The following is a 15320-nucleotide window of genomic DNA, read 5'->3' as shown; positions in this document are numbered from 1 at the left end:
TCTGATTGACTTAATTCACTTACCACAATTCTGTCTAGCTCCATCCAAGAACTTAAAAGTGTCAAGATTTAATTCTTTTTTATGACTTATTAATATTCCATTGTGTATATATACGACATCATTTTTTTGTCCATTCATCAGTACATGGACATTCATAATTTGGCTATTGGTGATAATGTTGCTATAAACATCTTGGTTCAAATAAGTATTTTTGTATCCTTTGGGTAAATACCTAGTAGTGCGATTGCTGGATTATGGGGTAGTTCTAGTTTTAACTTTTTGAGGAAACTCCATACTGTTTCACAGAGTGGTTGCACCAGTTTGCATTACCACAGTGTACAAGTGTTACCCTTGCTCCACATTCTTGTGAACACCTATTCTTTCTTGTGTTGTTAATGTTAGCAATTCTGTCTGTTGTGAGGTGATATATCATTGTTGTCTTGACTTGTATGTTCTTAATGATGCTCTTTTCATGTGTAGGTTAGCCATCTGTATGTCTTTGGAAAATGTTTATTCGTGTCTTCTGCCCATTTCTTAACAGGATTATTTGTTTTTTGGGTGTTGAGTTTTATAAGTTCTTTATAGATTGTGGATACTGCTTTATCAGGTATGGAATTTGCAAATGTCTTCTACCTTTCTGAAGGTTGATGTTTAGTTTTATCGATTGTTTCCATTGCTGTGCAGAAGGTTTTTTCATCTTGATGAAGTCCCAGTGTTCATTTTTGCTTTGGTTTCCCTTGCCTCCTGAAGTATATCTAGTAAGAAGTTGCTATAGCCAATGTCAAAGAGGTTACTACTTACGTTCTTCTCTAGGATTTTGATGGTTTCCTGTCTCACATTTAGGTCTTTCATCTGTTTTGAATTTATTTTTGTGTACGGTGTAGTAAAGTGGTCCAGTTTCATTCTTCTGCATGTTGCTGTCCTGTTGTTCCAACACCATTTGTTGAAAAGACTGTCTTTTTTCCATTGGATATTCTTTCCTGCTTTGTCAAAACTTAGTTGACCTTATCTTTTTAGGTTCATTTCTGGGTTTCCATTCTGTTCCATTGATCTATGTGTCTGTTTTTGTGCCAGGACCATACTCTCTTGACTAAAGCTTTGTAATACAATTTGAAGTCTGGAAATGTGATGCCTCCAGATTTACTTTTATTTTGAAGATTGCTTCATCTATTTGGGATCTTTTGTGGTTCCATACAAACTTTAAGATTGTTTTTTCTAATTCTGTGGGAAATTCTGTTTGTATATTGATAGGGATTGTATTAAATGTGTCGACAGCATAAGGTAGTATAGACATTATAACAATATTTGTTCTTCCATCCATGAGCAAGGGATGTTTTCCCATGTCTTTATGTCACCTTTAATTCCTTTATGTGTGTTTGGAGTATAGATATTTTACTTCTTTGGTTAGGTTTATTCCTAGGATATCTTATGGTTTTTGGTGCAATTATAAATGGGATTGATTCTTTGATTTCCTTTCCTGCTGTTTCATTATTGGTGTATAGAAATGCAACAGATTTCCATACATTGATTTTGTATCCTGTGACTATGAAATTCATGTATCAGTTCTAGCAAATTTTTGTGGAGTCTTTTGGGTTTTTTATATAGAGAAATATATTATCTGCAAATAGTGAAAGTTTGACTTCTTCCTTGCCAATTTGGATGTCTTTAATTTCTTTGTGTTGTCTGATTTCTGAGGCCAGGACATCCAGTACTATGTTAAATAACAGTGGTGAGAGAGAGCATCCCTGTCTTGTTCCTGACCACAATGTAAAAGCTTTCAGTTTTTTCCCTTTTGGGATTATAATAACTGTGTGTTTCTTGGTATATGGCCTTCATTGGGTTGAGGTAGGCTCCCTCTTTCCTTTGCTGATGATTTTTATTCTGAATGGATGTTGTATTTTCTCAAATGCTTTTTCTGCATCTATTGAGAGGATCATATGTTTCTTATCCTTTCTTTTATTAATGTGGTGTATCATAATGATTCATTTGTGAATATTGGACCACACTTGAAGCCTATGAATCAATTTCATTTGATTTTGGTGAATGATTCTTTTAATGTAGTGTGGGATTTCCTTTCCTAGTATTTTGCTGAGAATTTTTGCAACCATGTTCATCAGAGATATTGGTCTGTATTTTGCTTTTAGTGGAGTCTTTGGTTTTGGAACAGGGAAATGCTGGCTTCTTAGAATGAGTTTGGAAGTTTTCCTTCCACTTCTATTTTTTTGGAGTAGTTTGAGAAGAATAGGTATTAACTCTTCTTCAAGTGCTTGGTATAATTCCCTTGGGGAGCCATCTGGCCCTGGGCTTTTGTTTGTTGGGAGATTTTTGATTACCGATTCAATTTATTTTCTGGCTATCATTGTGTTCCAATTTTCTATTTCCTCCTGTTTTGCTTTTGGCAGTTGATATGTTTCTAAGAATTTATCCATTGCTTCCAGATTGACTTACTTGGTGGCATATAATTTTTCATAATATTCTGTGAAAACTGTTTGTATTTCTGTGGTGTTGTTTGTTATTTATCTTCTTTCATTGGTGATTTCCTTTATTTGGGTTCTTTTTAAAATAAGTCTGGCTAGGGTTTATCAATTTTAATTTTTCAAAGAACCAGCTCCTAGTTTCATTGATTTTTTTCTATTTTTTTGTTTCTATATCATTTATTTCTGCTTTAATCTTTATTATTTCCCTTCTTCTGCTGACTTTTTGCTTTATTTATTGTTCTTTTTCTAGTTCCTTTAAGTGTAAGATTAGGTTGTTCATTTGGGATTTTTCTTACCTCTTGAGGTAGACCTGTATTGCTATATAATTCTCTATTTTTTTAAATTTTTTTTAACATTTATTTATTATTAAGAGACAGAGAGAGCATGAGCAGGGGAGGGGCCGAGAGATGGAGAGACACAGAATCAGAAGCAGGCTCCAGGCTCTGAGCTGTCAGCACAGAGCCCGATGCGGGGCTCGAACTCACAAACTGTGAGATCATGACCTGAGCCAAAGTCGGACGCTTAACCGACGGAGCCGCCCAGGTGTCCCTATAATTCTCTCTTTATGGCTGACTTTGCTGCATCCCAAAGTTTCTGGACTTTAATATTTTTATTTTCATTTGTTTTCATTTACTTTTTATTTCTTCTTGAATTTCCTCGTTGACCCATTCATTCCCTAGTAGCATATTCTTTAATTTCCATATATTTGTTGTCTTTTCAATTTTTTTTTTCTTGTGGTTGACTTCAAATTTCATAGTGTTGTGTCTGGAAATAAGCCTGGTATGATCACAATCTTCTTGTACTTGTTAAGGCCTGATTTGTGACACTATATAATATCTTCTGGAGAATGTCCCATGTGCACTTGGAAAGAATGTCTATTCTTCTGGTTTAGGATGAAATATTTTGAATACTTGTGTTAAGTCCATCAGGACTAGTGTGTCTTTCAAAGCCATTGTTTCCTTGTTAATTTTCTGTTTAGATAATCTGCCCATTGCTGTAGGTGGGGTGTTAAAGCCCTCTACTAGTATTGTATTATTATCAATAAGTTCCTTCACATTTGTTTTTAATTGTTTTATAAACTTGCATGCTTCCACTTTGAGGGCATATGTATTTACAATTGTTAGATATTATTGGATTGACTTCCATTATGATATATTTCCCTTCTTCATCTCTTGTTACAGTCTTTGGTTTAAAATCTTATTTGTCTGATATAAGTATTGCTACTCTGGCTTTCTTTTGACATGCCTTAGCATGATAAATATGTCTCTATCCTCTCACTTTCACACTTCAGGTGTCTTTAGGTACAAAATGAGTCTCTTGCATCCAGAATATTGATTGGTCTTGTTTTTTTTTTAATACATTCTGACACCTTATGTGTTTTAATTAGAGTGTTTAATCTATTTACATTCAGAGTAATTATTGATATGTATTTTGTGCCATATTACTTTTTCTTGTCTTTGTTTCTAGTGATTTTCTTTGTTCCTCTCTAGTGTTTTTTGCTTTTAGTTTTTCCTTCCCACCCAAAGAGTCCCTTTTAATATTTCTTCCAGGGCTGATTTAGTGGTCACTGACCCCTTTAGTTTTTGTTTCTCTTCGAAACTCTCTCTTTCTATTCTGAATGATAGCCTTGCTAGACAGAGTATTCTTGTCTGCAAATTATTCCCTTCCAGCACTTTGAATATATCATGCCACTCCCTTTTTTTTCTTGCCGAGTTTCTTTTGAAAGATCTGCTGCTAGCCTTATGGGTCTTCCTTTGTAAGTTAAGGACATTTTTTGTCTTGCTGCTTTAGTATTTGTTCTTTATCTCTATTTTTTGCAAATTTGTTTACAATAGTCTTGATGTTGGCCTGCTTTTGTTGATTTTGATGGTAGTTGTCTATGCCTCTTGGACTTGAATGTCTGTTTCTTTCCCTATATTAGAGAAGTTTTCAGCTATTATTTCCTCAAATATACGTTCTGCCCCCTTTTCTCTGTTCTCTTCTGAAACTTCTAGGATATGAATGTTATTACATTGCATGGAGTCACTGAATTCCCTGTCTATTCTTGTGATCCTAAATTTTTCTTTTTCTTTTTTGTTCAGCTTCATTATTTTCATTAATTCTATCTTCTATATCACCTATTTGCCCCTCTGCTTCTTCAATCTTTATGGTCATTACATCCAGACAGTTTCACATCTCAGTTATACCTTTTTTTTTTTTTGGCCTGACTAGTTTTTAGGTCTTTTCTTTTTGCAGTAAGGGACTCTCTGATGTCTTCTATGCTTTTCTCACGCCCAGCTAGTATCCTTATGGTTGTTGCTTTAAATTCTGGAACAATCATAGTTATATCTGTTACAATTAGATCCCTGACTGTGACCTTTTCTTATTCTTTCTCTTGGGATGAATTCCTCTACCTTGGCATTTTGTCTAGGTCTTTTTGCCTTCTTCTCTGTGTCAGAAAATCCTGTTCTATTTCCTGCTCATGAGAGTAATGGTTTTATAAAGAACAAGTCATATACTGTCCAGGCCCTAGTGCTTTAGAAAGTGTCTCCGGTGTGTGCTGCATGCACTCTTTTACTGTGTTTGGCTGCTGTATCCCTCAGCTCAGTCTTATGCACATGTTCACCTTGCCTGCAATGGGCAGTGTTTGGACCTTGGCCAGACATTGGCAAGTTTTAACTAGGTGTGTTCTGCTCTGCTCATTAAAAGAGATCTGATGCTATTTCTACTAAGACTGAAGCTTTATAGAGCTCTATGGTCAGTAGAGCTGTTGTGTGTGTAGTTTTGTGCTGGTCTTATGAGGAAGGGGCCCATGTTATTCCTTAAGCACACTTGCCCAAAAAAAGAAGTCCCAACAAAGTGCAGAGGGGCAGGACCTGGTGTAAGCAGGTAAGGCAACCAGTGTTGGCCCTGTGCTCTTTACTGAAGCTAGTTTATGCTGAAGGGTAGAGGAGGAAAATTGTTCCAATTCACCCCTTTGTCTCTGGAGGCAGGAGTCCATGCTTGCTGCTGTTAGGGAAACACTTCCAAGGGAATGAATAATTTCCACTTGTGCATCCTATGTGTTTTTCAGATTGCTGTTTTCGGACTGTCTGCCTCTGGGTTGCTTGCCCATTTGAAGCATCACAGTGTACCTTGGGGTCTATCCCAGCCAGGGATGCTGACTTTAAAAACTACAAATTTTAGGGACCTGGTGTTGCAGGAACCTGCACTGGTTCTCTGGGAAAGAGTCTTGCCATACTGGAACTGTTACAGGATTGACCCAGATGGAAAGTCATGCCAGGGTGCAGAGGTGTGGGATTTGGAGCAAAGCAGGCTAAATAGCCAGTGTCTGGATTAGCTACCATCAGCAGGTGTCTCTACACCTATGCTGAAGGGTGAAGGAGGGAAATGGTACCTGCTGGCTCTTTTGTCCCCAGGGAGACAATGATATGCTCTAATAGATGTGCTCTAAGGAGAGGGATAAGTCTACCTGATAACTTTGAATAAATTATTTAGATTTTCAGAGCCTTATTTTCTTTAATTATGTAATATGGAGAAGAGGAGGAAACCAGTTCATAGGGTTCCTATACAAATGAAATAATGATAATGCTTGCCTGGCATTTAGTTAACTTTGTTGAACACTCATTAAGAAAAAAAAAAAAAACAAAATCAGTGCTCCTTGATTTAGATCCAATAGTTTGAAGAAAATTCCTGAAATCAAACCCTTTCAAAAGATTATTTTTCCAAATTCTAGTTTGGATTGTTTTATAACTATTATCTATAGTTCAATCTACCCTGGTTTAAAATAAAAGTGAAAAACTTCAATTTCTGATGAGTCCACGTTTTGATTAGAAATGAAAGCTAACATAGAACAGTATAATTAAAAAAAAACTTGAATCATGAACTCTGCTTTTATTTTTCACAGATTTTTAAAAACTTTTTATTTTGAAGTAATTGTAGGTTTACATACAATTGGAAGCCTAAATACAGAGAGATACTACATACTATTCATCCATTTTCCCCCAGTGGTAACATCTTGCAGAACTATAGTACAATACCAAAACCAGGATTTTGACTTTAATACAATCCACTGATTTTGTCCAGCTTTCACCAATTTTACACATATTCAGCTGTGTGTGTGTGTGTGTGTGCGTGCATGCACGCCCATGTATATATTTAGTTCTATGTAATTTTGTGATAGGTGTAGGTTTGTGTTATCACCACCACAGTCAAGATATAAAATGCCACAAAGATTCTTCATGCTTCCTTTTTATAACTCTACCCAGCTACCTACAGCCCTCACACCCATAAATGGCAAATACATGTAACCTTTTGGTATTAACTTTGTGGGGGGAATAATTGGCATAATTCTTTAGAGATTTATCCAAATTGTGTATAGCCATAGTTTATTCCTTTTTATTATGGTAACACCCATGGTATGAATGTACACAATTTATTTAAGCATTTATCCATTGAAAGACATCAATTGTTTCCAGCTTTTGGTGATTAAAAGTAAATCTGCTATGAACATTTGAGTACAGGTTTTTAAAACGCTTCTTCTATCACCATCATAAACACTGGGGTCTGGCATTTTGTCAGTATTATATAAGCAGTTTCAATAGTAAAAATTCTTCTCCCATACTAATGTACCTACTATGTTTCAGCTGCCTACCCAGACACTTAATTCTACCTTGATAAAGATGCTTTTCATTTTGGTACAATGTATCTAATGAACCTTGGACAAAGATATTATTGATAAAAGGTTAATTGTTATTAGAAAATAAAACAGTTTTGGAATTCAGCTAAAGTCACTGTAATAAGTAGAGCTAAAGTTTTCATCACCACACCTACTACATTTATTTCATCCACTTCCCCACAATCTTGGATTGTTAAAGATTTAACTGTACTTGAGTACAAAAAACAAACAAAACTGTAAAGAAACTTCTATAATATTGTAATTGGAGAGTAGAATATTTAAAACCTGTCTTGGCTGGTTTGCACTAAATTGGTAAAGCATCTAAATATCTGTGACAAAGCTTTGTTTAACTAACTAGCTAGATAACTAACAAACTAAACATATACATTAAAAAGTAAAGGCTTTGGAAAGTTAAATGCAAAATTACTTGCACAGAAAATTCTATGGGAAGGCAATATCGGGAGACACTATTCTTTTTTCTTCAATTCACAGAAAAATAAATAACACTGCTATGTCAGAAATCAATTGCTCAGTCAGAAATAACCTGGACATCAAGGCCTAAGACCTTTTAGAGGGTCATACCACTTCAGAAAGGGATAGAATATTCAATATTGAATAGAATATACACAAGAATGGGACCTGAGTCAGCTGACCACAAAATGAATGCTACTCATCAAGCTATCCTTGGCATAGAGTAATTGCTCAGGTGTGGTTTGAGTTTCACTGGAGGACAACTCATTCTTGAAGGACCCTAAATGGTGCTTTAGAGAGTACTACATCAATGACTACTATCCAGTAATTAAGACTAAACATACTTCTCCACCCTAAAAAAAGTTTGAGTTGAGAAAAAAAGAGAAGATAAAATAGAGAAATACCTCTACAATAGTGTTTGTAAAAGTGAGTTCCATAGATTACCTACATCTGAATTCTCTGTAGGTTTTGTTAAAAATCCAGAAGCTCTATCTTAGATCTAGACCCAGTCTTTGAGTGTGACTTAGGTCTATACGCTTAGGCATTTGGCATGTTATTAGAGAATTCTTGACCTGTATAATGAGGACCTCAAGGGAACCAGGGAGAATATGGAGATATGTGGTTTTCTAAAATACAGATTTTCTCAAATTAACCCTGAGAAATTCTTTCTGGGAACCATCAGCAATGACTAGTAAATACAAACACCATGATGCTGCCAGTAGCTGACAAATATTTAGTAGAAAGATGAGAATTGTACTATTTCTATTAGTATTATACCCCTGCTTGGTAAATGCTGTCCAGAAAACACATATTGTGGGAAAGAATGGTCATTATTACATTTTATCTTATTTCTTAAAATCACTAAGCAATGTAATCTGTGATTAGTTACTTCTCTGGGTTGTAGGCCTGAAAGACCTATCTGTGAACATTAGTTCTTTTGATGCTTCATAAAGTCCATATATTTATGTGTGTTGTTTCACATACACATATGCAGATTTGTGTGTGTACATCTGTGTGTATATAATTATTTTCAATTAAACCATAGAGGGTGCTGGCTTTTAAGCCCAGAGACTCCATTTCCTGTAGCCCTCCAGTTCTCCTGGAGTTGTCTTCCCTGATTTTTCAAGCTTTTAGAGTTAATCTCCACTTATTTTCAAAGCCCAGTATTATGAGGCATCAGTTTCCCAGTTATGGTCCCCATGGCCAGAATGTGCCAGGTATGGGGTCTGATCCTCCCAGTCCTCCATGTTCATGATGTCCCTCCCACTTGTGTTTAGTCACTCTGGAGGTTTGGTTTTCAATCGCATCTCTACCTCTCCTACCTTTTTTGATGTGACCTCTCCAAGAGTAGCCATGAAAGACCTGTTCTGCCAGTCTTCAGGTTGTTTACATAGTGAGTTGTAATACATGTAGTTGTTGCCTCAGTGTGTTTGTGGGAGGTGAGCTCAGGATTCTCCTACTCTGTCTTCTTCCTTTGAGATCGATTTTCTCTTGCTGTTTTCAAAATTCTCTCTTTGTCCTTGACTTGGGACAATTTAATTATAATATGTCTAGTGTAATACTTTGGTTGATACTTTTTTAGGACATTTTACCTTCATGAATGTGGATGTCCATTTCTTTTCCCCAAATTGGGAGACTTCATGAATTTGTGTAACATCCCTGTGCAGGCACCATGCTAATCTTCTTGATTTATTTCCAATTTTTAGTATATGTGCTGCTGACGTGAGAGCATACTATTTTTAGTAGGTTTATTTATATGTATTTTTATTTCTTCATGCAAATACAAGCAAACTTGAATACTCATACTTTATTCCCATTTTACACAAAAGATAGCATGCTTTAAACATTGCTCTGTAGTTTCCTTTTTTTCACTTGATATGTCCTGGAGTCTTTGCAGTACATAGGGATATTCCTTATCATTTATTAATAGCTGTATTATATTCCATTCTGTGGATAAAGCATGGCTAATTTTACAAGTCTACCATAGGTGTCCACTGAGTCGTTTTCAATCTTGGAATATTACAGATAGTCTTGTAATGAATAACCTTGCACATATTCTGTATGATATGTGTTTGTGTTTGCGTTCTGTAGGGTTGTTTCCAGAAGCGGAAATGCTGAGCCAAAAGATATATACCTTTAAATTGTTCACAGATAGAACCAAATTCTACCACATAGGTGTATTATTTTGCTTTTCCCACCAGTTATATATGAGAAAAACTCTCACCTCACTATATTATAGTATTATTTTGCTTTTCCCACCAGTTATATATGAGAATAACTCTCTCCTCACTATATTATTGAGTGTGCTATAATAAAAAAAGAAGTGGCATTTCACTGTAGTTTCATTTTAAAATTCTGTTATTATGAGTGAGGTTGTGCATCTTCAATATTGTCAGGAACATTGCTATTTCTTATACTGTGAATCGTCTGTTAATGTTTTCCCCACATTTCATATTGAATTGTTAATCTTTTTTTTATGAATTCTATGAGAATTATTTATGTTGGAAATATTAGATCTCTTTTTGTGACACGAATTGTATTCCTTCAGTTTGCCATTTGTCTTTTGACCTCGCATAGGGTATTTTTTAATAAAAGTTTTAAATGCTTCCTGTAGTCAATTCTATCAATCTTTGGACTGCTTTGTGGTATGGTTTGAGCTATGGATTTAGCTTTCTTTTCCAAATTACAACCCAGTTGTCCCAAAACCATGTATTACAGAGTTTGTTTAAGTACACTATTACCACATGTTCTTAAATTTATGTCTGGAATTTGTAGTTGTTCAAATGGTTAATCTATCTGTTAATATCAGGCTGATTTGATTACTTAGAATTTATACTATGTTTACATATCTGGATAGCCTGTGTTTTGTATTCTTATATAAAATGGTTATTCATATAAAGCCACATAAGAAGACAGAAGAGAGGCTCAAGAGAAAGAAAATTCACTATACTCACAGATTCTAGAGACAGAAGGCATGCCATGCCATGATGTGCTACATGGAAATACACCTGGGTGTTCAGGAAGTAGAAGACAAGAGCAAAGGGAAGGTTTGGGCCACTGTATTTATTGGGATTTCTGCAGGAAAAACAAACTTGGGAAAGGTGAGCAGCTTGGGGCTGTCTAGTTTGAATGATTTCAGTGGACTCTCAATGTTTGTCCCTAGTTGCTGGCACCTGGCCATGGGATGATTAAAGCAGAGGAATATTGCCTCCTGGGATGTGTGGGCCAAATAGAGGAGGTGTGGTTTTGAACTGGTTATTTTGTATATCAAAACACCATCTCTGATGAGCTCTTTGCTATCACTAAATATTGGCTAGTTTCAGGAGGGTTAGTTTCTCTCCATCCAGAGGTCAAAACATCATAGTATCAGAATTATTTTAGTTATAATACAGATGGTACACCTCACATTTTTTCATTTTCGTTATTCTTCTGGCCCCTTTGTTTAAAAAATGTAATTTACATGAAGTAAAATATTCAAATTTTAAAGTGTAGAATTAATGAGGTTTTAAAAATAGATACACCTTTGTAATAACCAACCTAATTAAGGTATACAATAATTTTATCACTTCATTAACTTTCATCATAGCTTTTTCCAGTCAGTCTCCAGAACCCCAGAGGCAATCATCATCCCACTTTTTACACCATAGATAAGTTTTTAGTGTTCTAGGACTTAAAAATGGAAATAAATAGAATGTGTTCTTTTGTAATTGGTTTCATTGACTCAAAAAATATTCATTTATATTTTTGTCATTATGTATGTTGGTTGTGAATTAATTTTCACTGATCAGTAGTATTCTATTTTATGGACACATTACAATTTATTTATCTTTTCATGTGTTTAAAGACATAGTGATTTACAGTCTTTAGCTACTGTGAATAACACTGCCTTGGGCATTATTATACAAAATTTTGTGAGCTTATCTTTCCATTTCTCTTCAATGAATGAGTGGATCATAAGGTACAAGTAGATATATAGATATAGATGACATATAGATGATATAAATAAATATATACACATAGATACAGCTATACATATAGATATCCAAACTGTTTTCCAAAGTGGTACTTTCATTTTACACTCCCACAAGCATTGTATGAGCATTCCAGTTGCTCCACATCCTTACTAACATTTCATGTTATCAGTCTTTTTAACTCTAGCCATTATAGCTTGTTTGAAGTGCTATTATTTTTGTCTGCTGAGAATTTCTCACGTGATAATTAGTCAAAATATTTACTTTTGTAAAGTTTTTTTTTTTTTTTTTTTTTTTTAAATTTTTTTTTCAACGTTTTTTATTTATTTTTGGGACAGAGAGAGACAGAGCATGAACGGGGGAGGGGCAGAGAGAGAGGGAGACACAGAATCGGAAACAGGCTCCAGGCTCCGAGCCATCAGCCCAGAGCCTGACGCGGGGCTCGAACTCAGCCCAGAGCCTGACGCGGGGCTCGAACTCACGGACCGCGAGATCGTGACCTGGCTGAAGTCGGACGCTCAACCGACTGCGCCACCCAGGCGCCCCACTTTTGTAAAGTTTTTATTCAAGTCTGGTCCATTTTAATTGGTCAGCCATTTTTAAAAATTAATGAATAGTAAGAGATCTTTATATAGTCTGGTTTAGAGTCCTTTGATATGTACTTTGCAAATATTTTCTCCCAGTCTATGGCTAGTGTTTTCATTTAATTAATGGTAACTCTTGAAGAGAAACGTTTTTAATTTTGATGAAATAACATTAACCATTTTTTTCTTATATACTTCATGTTTTTTTATGCTTGTATGTATCTTTGCCTATTTTGGGGGGAAGTTTGGGAAGACGGTGGAGTAAGAGGACCTTGAATTCACCCCATACCACATTTACAACTATATATGATCCACATCCAAATCAATTAACCAGCAGAGCAAACCAAAGACTGGCAGAACAAACTCTACAACTAAATATAGGGAAGAAGCTGCACATGAAGTGTTAGGAAGGTCAGAAAGTTGGAGGGAGGCTGTCTTCAGAAAAATGAGACATCACACGAAGGAGCTCACACAGGGAAGACTAATCCCCATAAAAACTGGCTTTAAAATCAAGAAAGGCTGAATTCCATGAGTTTTTAAAACCAGTGGGCCTTGGGGCCTGGAACTTTAAGAAACAGCTAACTCAGCACTGAATGAGTCCTGAGGTCAAAGGATAGCTGGGTTGCTGCCCTTAAAGAGATAGCAGCTTGCATGGAGAAGCAAGATAAAAACGGCACTTACACAATGCCAGGGAGCAAACAAGAAACATATCTGTTCATACCGATTTTAAGTGTGCTGGGGGGACTTTGAAAAGGAGGAACATGGCAGGTGCCACTTTCCAAGTGCATAAACCCAGAGCCACCTGTGGGAGATAAGGTTGCATGGACACCTCTTGTAGCCTTGGCACAAGGCTGAGGGTAATTTTTGTTAAAGCTGTTCACATGCCCACACAAACGCTGGGTGCACAGCTACTTTTGCATGCAGAGCCCAGCTGCCACACTGTTCCCATATGCACACCCCTAGCCACAATTACATGATGAGCCTAGGTGTGTGCACTCATCATCGCATGCTGTGCCCAGCCCCAGGCCACCACAATGGTTTAGAGAATCTAGCACAGGATTTATATCAGACAAACTAGATATTAAAACAAAGACTATAACAAGAAATGTAAAAGAGCACTATATCATAATAAAGGGGTTTATCCAACAAGATCTAAAAATTATAAATATTTATGCATCCAACATGGAATCACCCAAATATATAAAACAACTAGTAATAAACATAAAGAAACTCATAGATAATAACACAATAATAGTAAAGGACTTTAACACTCCACCTACAGCAATGGACAGATTGTCTAAGCATAAAACCGACAAGGATACCATAGCTTTGAATGACACACTGGACCAGATGGACTTAACAGATATACTCAGAACATTCATCTTAAAGCAGCAAAATAAACATTTTTTTGAGACCACACGGGACATTATCCAGAATAGATCACATACTGGGTGACAAATCAACCCTAAACAAGTACAAAAAGTTTGACATCATACCACACATACTTTCCAACCACAAAGCTATGAAACTTAAAGTCAACCACAAGAAAAAGTTTGGCAAGACAATAAATACATGGAGACCAAAGAACATCCTACTTAAGAATGAATGGGTCAACAAGGAAATTAAAGAATAAATTTTAAAAACACATGGGATGAGAAAGAGAGAAGATAGTGGCATAGGAGGACGCTGATATCACCTGCTGATCACTTATATTCCACCCACATCTGCCTAAATAACCAAGAAAACCACCAGAAAACTAGCAGAACAGACTCTCTGGAGCCAAGCATAGACAAGAGGCCCACGGAAGAGGGAAGGAAGGGTGGAGAGGCGGTACATGCTACATGGACTGGCTGGAGGGAGCCAGAGCAGTGGAGGGGCAGCCTGCCCAGGCAAGGCAGAGCCCCCAAGCCTGGCTTGCAAAAGTGGAGGGGCCGGACACCGTGAGTTCTGACAGCCAGCAGGACTTAACATCTGGAATGTTAAAAGTCAACAGCTCTGCTCTTGGAGAGTGAAAAGGGCGAGAGTACACAAGGAGGGACAATTGTTGAGCCCCGGGACACAGAGCTCAGCTCACCAGGGGAACAAAGGCACTGGCAAGTGCTGTCTCACTCTCCTTTCCCCCAGCCAAAATTCCAAAGGGAACCAGTTCCCATCAATGAACTTGCTTTCACCATGCAAACACCCAAGACTATGCTTCTGTGGATACATCCCTCCAACAGGTTTGCTTCCCTCCCAGTGCTGCAGGGTCCCTCCTGCAGGGGACCACCGACAGCAAAGCAAGCTAACCCTGCTGCTCCCACCCCTGTGCACCTTGCAGATGCACACTGGCTAATATGCCAGATCCCATCGAAGCAGCACAACAAGCCTGGCAATGTGCAAATAGCCAAGACAGGGGCCACACCACTCCACAATGAGTCCTGCCCCTGGGAGAGGGGGAAGATAAGGTACACACCAGCCTGACTGTGGCCCCTGCAGTGGGCTGGGAGCAGACATTGGGTCTGACTATGGCCCCGCCCACAAACACAAGTTACTCTGGACAGTACAGGGGAAGTGTCCTGTAGTATGGAGCACCCCGGGGAATACCCAAAATGATAAAACAGAAGAATTATCCTCAAAAGAAACTCCAGGAAGTAGTGACAGCTAACGAATTGATCCAAAACATTTAAACAATATAACAGAACAAGAATTTAGAATTATTGTCATAAAACTAATCGCTGGGCTTGATAAAAGTATACAGGACAGCAGAGAATCTATTGCTACAGAGATTAAGGGACTAAGGAGCTAATGAGGAGCTAAAAACTGCTATAAATGAGGTGCAAAATAAAATGGAGGTGACCACAGCACGGATTGAAGAGGCAGAAGAGAGAATAGGTGAATTGGAAGATAAAAGTATGGAAAAAGAGGAAGCTGAGAAAAAGAGAGATAAAAAAATTCAGGAGTATGAGGGGAGAATTAGAGAATTAAGTGATTCAATCAAATGAAACAATATCCATATAATGGGAATTCCAGAAGAGGAAGAGAGAGAAAAAGGGGATGAAGGTGTACTTGAAGAAATCATAGCTGAGAACTTCCCAGATCTGGGGAAGGAAAAAGGCATTGAAATCCAAGAGGCACAGAGAACTCCCTTCAGACGTAACTTGAATCGATCTTCTGCATGACA

General features: G+C 37.0%; 1 non-coding gene across 1 annotated transcript; it reads right to left on the bottom strand.

The window, feature by feature from the left end:
* Positions 1–9227: 9227 nt before the first annotated feature.
* LOC122235597 lies at positions 9228–9337 on the bottom strand. Its single transcript, XR_006213642.1, has one exon. It is a non-coding gene; the product is annotated as a U6 spliceosomal RNA (small nuclear RNA).
* Between the last annotated feature and the right edge of the window lie 5983 nt (positions 9338–15320).

Source organism: Panthera tigris, chromosome X (genome assembly GCF_018350195.1).
Source record: "Panthera tigris isolate Pti1 chromosome X, P.tigris_Pti1_mat1.1, whole genome shotgun sequence".
NCBI lineage: Eukaryota > Metazoa > Chordata > Mammalia > Carnivora > Felidae > Panthera > Panthera tigris.
The sequence above is the reverse complement of the archived record's forward strand: the minus strand, read 5'-3'. Positions and strand labels throughout refer to the sequence as shown.